The following is a 7,540-nucleotide window of genomic DNA, read 5'->3' on the forward strand; positions in this document are numbered from 1 at the left end:
ACATCCATCTTCATGGGCTGCCATTTTATTCATTCTAGAAGGAATTCTTGTCAACACTTCTCCTACAAGGCTCCTTAATCATCAATGGCCATGAGCTCTAAGGCATTTTTTTAAGCTGTAATAATGACATTTTTCCACCAAAAGGGTTTCCCTTGTAATCTTGTTAATATATTTTTTTAAAAAGAGAAACTCAAATATTTTGAATCATTTAGCATGTAAGTAGTGAGGAAGAAACTAGGAATTATAAATTGATAAGTCTTAGGAATTAGGAAAAATAGCAAAGGCTGTTATAAAGTGTGCCTTTTACTATCTGGTTTCTTTTTTTTTTTTTCCCGTACTGGGATTTGAACTCAGGGCCTCATGCTTGCTAGGCACCCTTAACACTTGAGCCATTCTGACAACCCTGCCTTTTACTATCTGGAACAGGATGAAAGGAGAGAGAGAAAGAGAGAGAGAGAGAGAGAGAGAAATTGTTTAATAGTTCAAACTACAATTCTCTCATTTATTTAGAAGTGATTTAAAAATTAATGTGTATTAAATTATAAGAGTGATCACTTATATCTACGTCTCCCTGGGTACAAAATCAAGGTAGAGCATTATTTATATAATATGCATTGTCCCCTGTGGAAGTAGATGGTGGATAGAAATAGCACTGGTCTTGGACTGAAGTCCAAGTCGACTATGGACTGGCTGTATGATCTTTGAGTAACTGAATCTCTCTGGGTCTTGGTTTTCTTATTTATGAATTGTGTTTTTCCCCAGCCCTTGTAGAGATAGCTCCTATATTCAGGTCTCAGATTAAAATATCCCCTGTTCAGAGATGCTTTCTTTGGCCACCCTGTCTAAAATATCTGCCCAGTTCATCTGTCTTACAACCAGCTCTTTCTCTGAACAGTACTTAGGATTCTTCAATTGTTTTTTCTTCATTTGTTTGTTGGTTCACTGTCAGCTACCCCTGGTAGAATGCAAGGTACAGAAGGACAAAGAACCTGCCTGCCTGTTTGTCAGTGCATTGCCAGAGGGTGGCACAAAACAGGCCCTCAATAAATATTTGATAAATGAATGAAGCAATGAATGAATGGGTAAGAAAAGAGTTCCTACCAGCATCCCCACCACATTTCAAAGTCTCTTGTAAGAACCAAGAGGAGCAGATGGACAGCTTTTGAATGATGGCGCACTCTACCCATGGAAGATTTTACTATTCTGAGAATAATTTTCCTTGAAGGTTAGCCATGTGTTCCACCTCTAACTTGATAAATTATTTTCAGAGCTAATAAATTCTACACATGGAAGGTAAGATGACGATTCTCCAGTATTCTGAGGCAATTTCACTTAGAAAAATCTTAAAAGAAAACAAAAATGGAATTTAGTACAATTACACAGGGCCCATGTCATTCTGAATTATGGCTTCTCAGCAAGAGTTAGTTCAAACATCTTTGTCTCCATAGTGAATGAAACTTGAGGAATTGAGTGTTTTCCCACAGCATTCCATAAGAGGTCACCAAGACCAGGAAAGGCAAAGACTAGTGTGCCTGTGTGTGTGCATGTGGGTCCTGCAGCCTCCTCTTTGGTGACTTCTCTGATGGCTGACTGTCTCAGCTGACCAAGTGATGACAAACTAAATGGGAAATCATAGACCTAACCAGATGATGCCACTCTGGCCTCTGTGATCTTTTGCAAAGCTGACCATACAAAGTCCTGATTCTTCCTCAGGGCTTTGTGATTTATAGAAGGCTGTAGAATAAACATGGGCTGGAGCCTTTCACAACATGTCATTGCCTTAGAATGAATTCCTTAGCCATTGAGTCATTTGTTGTTCCTAATAAGGGTTGGTGATTTGGAACACTTTGAGAAGTCAGTGTGGAATCTTCTAAATCCACACAGCTTCCCGAATATTATGAAAACATGGTAGTTAAGATTATAAGCTGTGAAGTCAGCTAGACCTAGGTTAGAAACTCAGCTCTTTCACTCATGAGCTTTGTGACTTGGGCCAGTCTCCTTACCTCACTGAGTCTCAGCTTCTTCAACTTTAAATGGGGTGAAAATATCAACTAACTTATAGGGTCATTGTTAAAATGAGTTGAAAAAAATGCATACAAAACCCTTCATGCAGTGTCTGGATCATCAGATTTAATTATTATTATTATTATTATTATACCACAAGTCAACAAATATACAAGTATGTATGCTGAAATTGTTTGAGAGGAAAAACAAACTCTTCTAAACAGCATGTATCATATTCAGATATGTTCAAGATTGGACATTGCTACTTGATTGAAAGTCTTTAGATCTTAGGGTGGTCAAATATTTCTCTCAACTGCATAGGTTCAGTGCTTTAGTTATAAACAATAAATAGATATATAGTATTAAATTCTATTATAGGGATGATAATTATATATATTTTTTTAATTTGTAAGGGGAAAGGACCACTTTGTGAAGTACATATATTTATAAGGTAAAGTCAGTAGAATGTCTTTAGCTTTGTTTCTCTCTAGAGTAAGTCACTTAGCTCTGGGGAGCTCAGTTTGCTCTGTGATATGTAGAGAGGAGACTAGATCTTTGGTTCCCAAAATAGATTCTCTAAAATACTAGATCTGTGGAATGATAAGTAGCATTCAGTGGTCTAATTATGTTTAGTGAATTCCAGATAACATGTATCCTTACTGTAACATTTCCCAAATGCTTTGAGCTCTAATTTGCTGACATGTATTTTCCAAGGGGAATATCTTCTGTATTTTTGAAACATTGTGTAGAGATTTTCTTGTTATCATTGAGCATGTCCTGGGTTCTAAGAAACATTTAATGAAATGTCGGGCTACATGACACTAATGATCCCTTCCAGCTCTAAATCCCAAGCTTCTGATGCATTTCTTCCTTCTCCATGTCTAACCTGGACTTTGCTAGCACTGCACTGCTGGTCTCCTCCACACCAAGATCCAAATCACTACACATCTCGTAACTACTCCACACTCTCCACTCCATGCTTAGTTGCACAGATTCTTGACTGCTGGAGTCAAAGGGCACGTTAATCAAAGTGTGATGACCATGGCTTGATCATCATGATGACTGCAGATGTAGAGAGATGAGCCAGCCCCTTGTCTGCAGTAGAATTGTAAAAAGGGTGATCTCTGAGCCATCCCACAGTGTTCACACTCACCATGTGTCTATCAGTGACAGATTCTCAGGGAACACAGTGCATCCTCTTGCTTGGAAGACTTTGTATGCAGCCAGAGAACCAGAAATTAAACTATGTTGTTTAAAAGTGCTGGAGATATCCCATTAAGAAAATTACTTGACCTCTTTGCCAGACACAGGAGTTCATGGTTGTAATTCCAGCTACTAAAGAAGTAGATATCAGGAGGATAGAGGTTCAGAGACAGCCTAGGCAAGATCATATCTCAAAAACAAGCCAGGCATGATGGTGCAAGTGGAGACCCTACCTGGAAAAAACGAAATAAAAAGGGTTAGGAGTATGACTCAAGTGATAGAGCACCTGAAAGTGAGTGTGACACCTTGAGTTCAAATCCCAGTACTACCAAAAGAAAGAAAGAAGGAATGATAGAAAGAAAGAAAGGAAGGAAGGAAGGGAAGGAGGGTGGGAGGGAGGGAGAAAGAAGCGGGGGGTGGGGGGGAAAGGAGGAAAGTTAGTTTTCCTCTTTGAGTGTCTAATCTACCATGTGTAAAATAGGAATATAATGGGATGGCCTGCCACGGTGCTCAGCACAAACTATGTGAAAGCACCTGTGAGGTTTCTTCCCTTCCTTCTCCTTCTCTCTTACCTTTCTGTCCCTTTATGTGATACAAACAAATGTTCCTTCCTTGTCATGAAGCAGGGAAGAGGCAAATGCACCACCCCAGTCCCATTAATATACCACTCCACAGAGCCCCAAATTAATGAATTTAAAAGAGTTTCTCCATGGCACAGAACACTACATTGCAAGATTATGGTCCAGGAGAGTTTCTTCCTGCTAAACTAAATTAGTTATATAACTTGCTTTTGTTCAGAAAACTAAAATCCCTACATTAACCATAAGGTTAGGCAAAGTATAACTGAGGGCAGTGAGTAAACATAAGTTCCCATGAAAGAAATGTGTGCTATTTTTATGAGTCCCAGACACTGTGAGAGAAACTAAATAATCAGAAAAAAGGATAGCCACCCTTGCATGATACATTCCAATGGATGGGGAACTCAAGAGATCATGATGTCCTTGACCAGAAATTGATAGCAAAATTGCAGAGGAGGTCTTCCTTCTGGTACATTCAATGGTCATGTTGTATGCTTTTTTTCCATAGGGTGTGAAGGGAAGTGGCCTGGAACCCAGTGCTTGTGATACAAAACCTCGGGTTCCTGAAAGGGCTGGTGAGGATCTGGGGGTGGATAGGAGAGATGCTATGCTCACACACGTGTTCCAGGGAACAATGCAGATGGGCATTGCTCTGTCCTTTGAGATGACATGTAGAGGGAAGAGGTGCACATGCAATAGTCCTCTTAGCCATCATAACTCAGAGAGGAAATGACTACTATCTCCATTTTCCAGATGAGAAGAGATGTTGTTCATAGAAGTTTAGTAACTTGCCAGTATGTAGAGGCTTAAAATAGCCTTGCTTATTCATGCTTTTTTTTACATCCTGTTAATGATAAAATGATCCCTAAAGCAACCCTTGCAAAACTTACAAGTAGATTATAAATTTAGAACACTAAATGAAAATGAAAAACCAAGGTTTTGTCATAAATGGATTCTAAGATATTTCCAAATTTTAATCAGTCCCTCCAAGATCTACCTTGACACAAAATACCCTATTTTCATTAAATTCCAAAATTTTATTGTAGAAATCCAGGTGCAGAAAATCAGTAAGTCAATGTGCAAAGGGCCAAATAAATATTCACTTCATTTTGATCAACACTGATAAAATGTTCAAACAATGATAGTAGAAAATTGAAGATGGAATCTTCCCCAAGGGTATATTTGGCACCTCTGTAATGGGATTTTCTTCTTTAAAAAAAAAACTAGCATATATTAATTGAATAGAATAAATGGATTCCTTGTGATACTTCCATGTTTTCATATAATATACTTTGGTCACGTCCACCCACTCTGTGACTCTTTCTTATTCCCCCCCATTCTCCTTTTTCCCTTCTTCCTCCACTTCCACAGTGTTCCTCCTTTTACTTTCATGATCTTATTTTGGGGAAAGGCCATTGGGGTTGTGCTTTTCCCCCTAGGTTCCACAAATGAGAGAAAACATGTGTTACTTGTCTTTGTGGGACCAGTTTATTTCACTTAACATGATATCTCCAGTTCCATCTATTTTCCAGAAAACAGCATAATTTCATGCTTTATGAAATTTCATTGTGCATATATACCACAATTTCTTTATCCATTCATCTTATTGATGGGCACTTAGGCTGGTCCCATAGCTTGACTTTTGTGACTAATGCTGCAATAAACATGGGTATAGGAATGTCTGCAGTAAGGTGACTTGGTATTTCCCTCTGCATAGGAAATGGATGTTGGATGCTCTCTTAAATAGTATTCCATTTCATCTCCACAGCTCACTTCACCCTTTGAATTAAATTTAAAGTTACTCCTTACATTCAATAATAGGCCTATGTGTAGTAAATTCTCTTTGTCCAAAAACGTTTCACTGGATTATAACATCATAGTATGCAGAATTCTAAAATGACAGTCATTTTCTCTCTGCATTACAAAGATAGTTCCTGTTGAATTTGTTCTGTTTTACTGATGAGCTGCTTTCTGGTACCCAATTTTTCTTCCTTTCTAGATTGTACTCTTTGTTGTTAGGATTTTTCTATTTGGTAAGTTTGCTGTTTTATTACAATATGTATGTATATGTATGATTTTTCTTTTTAATTTTTCTTGGTTTACATTCTTGAATTTGTGGTTCTTCAGAAAAATATAATCCTTCAATTCTGGGAATTTATCAAGTATAATCCCATCAAATCTGCCTCTTCTTAACTCTCTACTTCCTTTGGGAATTTCCACTAGACCCATATTGAATCTTCTCTTTCTCATACTTCATCCCACTTATTTCTTCATTTCTTTAAAATGCCTTCTGGGTGGGTAACCCTGTTCTGTCTTTTAATCCACTAATCCTTTCGATAACCTCTCTCATATAACCTTTCTATTGAGGGCTTCTATAAACATCCTGTCTATTTTTAGTGTTCAGTTTTAAAATTATATTGTATTCCTTCCTTTATTGCTTTAGTAATGCTAACTCAATTTGTTAATAATCTTGTGTGTGAGCTATTTCCCTTGTCTTGGGTTGACAAGAGTTGAGGCTCACTGTGTGCAGGATGCTCTGTGAGATGTTGCTGCTTGTGATGGGGTCAAGATATTTTAGGTGAAGGGTTACTAAAAGATCCTAATTATAGACCACTGTGAACAGGTATGTACTTGACATAAAGTTCACAGGCTTAGTGGGTACATGGCTCTGAATAGGTAGAGATAGGATTCCAGAAGGCTCTTGGAATGCTCTAGAATAGGTTGTTCTCTGGCCATATAAATGAAACTAGCATGGTAGGAAAGCATGGCAAAGATACTGTATATTTCCCTAATTTGAACTTCCTCCTAGGAAAAGAAACATTCAGTAGTCTAATTATAAAAATTAAAATATATTTTGAGATATCTTTCATAAAACTTTTGCATTTCTACAAATTATACACATTTCCAACTCTTATGCTTCTTTTCTGCCTTAGACACAATCTTATATTAATTTTTATTTTCTTCCAACAAAACCATTTGAATGGAATTTCATTGCTCAAACAAAAAAAAAAAGAGTTCCACCTCAGGTTTTACATGAAATTGTTCCAGTTATTAATAAAAAAAAAAGTTTCTTTATTCTGGAATTTTCTCTCCTCTCTTTTCCTGAGGAAAAAATTTGATGTGATGGCCAATCAAGTCCTCATTCTTCTTAAAAAAAGAAAAAAAAAAGAGAGAGAGAAAATAATCATTCCCTGCCTGGTAACAAACGGAGCTTCTGACCTCAGCTGGCTGCCGGGAGTCCCAAGCAGGTCCCAGCTCCCCTGTCCCAGCCCCTGCCAACAGCTCCAGTCCACTCTGACTCCATGTGGAGAGGAGGTGGTGGAACTCTGCCTGGACACTTGAGCAGGATGCAAATTGGACACGGGTAGATTCCACAGCAGGGAGTATTGGCCAAGATTAGGCCTAAAATGAACTCTGTGGCTTTGAGATTCCTATGAAGAGCAGCCTTTTTTTTTTTTTTTGAGAATTGGGATAATTTGTTTTTGGCAAAACACTGTTTCTTTTTTTGAGGGTGAGAAGAAAAAGAGTGTGGGAAAAGCTTTGGAAATCTTGCAAGACCTCTTGGACATAGACTATGTGTTACAAAACATATTTTTGACGAGTTAAGTGTTAACCAACCAAAAACAGACAGATTGTCTTTCCCATGTTGGCTTCAAAATGCAGGAGGGGAAGTGCCATTGCTGAATACGGTTGAGAACTTGCTGAACCATGTCATTTGCAAAAGTGTCAAAGACTCCACATAATGAGAGGCCAGG

Source organism: Castor canadensis, chromosome 2 (genome assembly GCF_047511655.1).
Source record: "Castor canadensis chromosome 2, mCasCan1.hap1v2, whole genome shotgun sequence".
Classification (NCBI taxonomy): domain Eukaryota; kingdom Metazoa; phylum Chordata; class Mammalia; order Rodentia; family Castoridae; genus Castor; species Castor canadensis.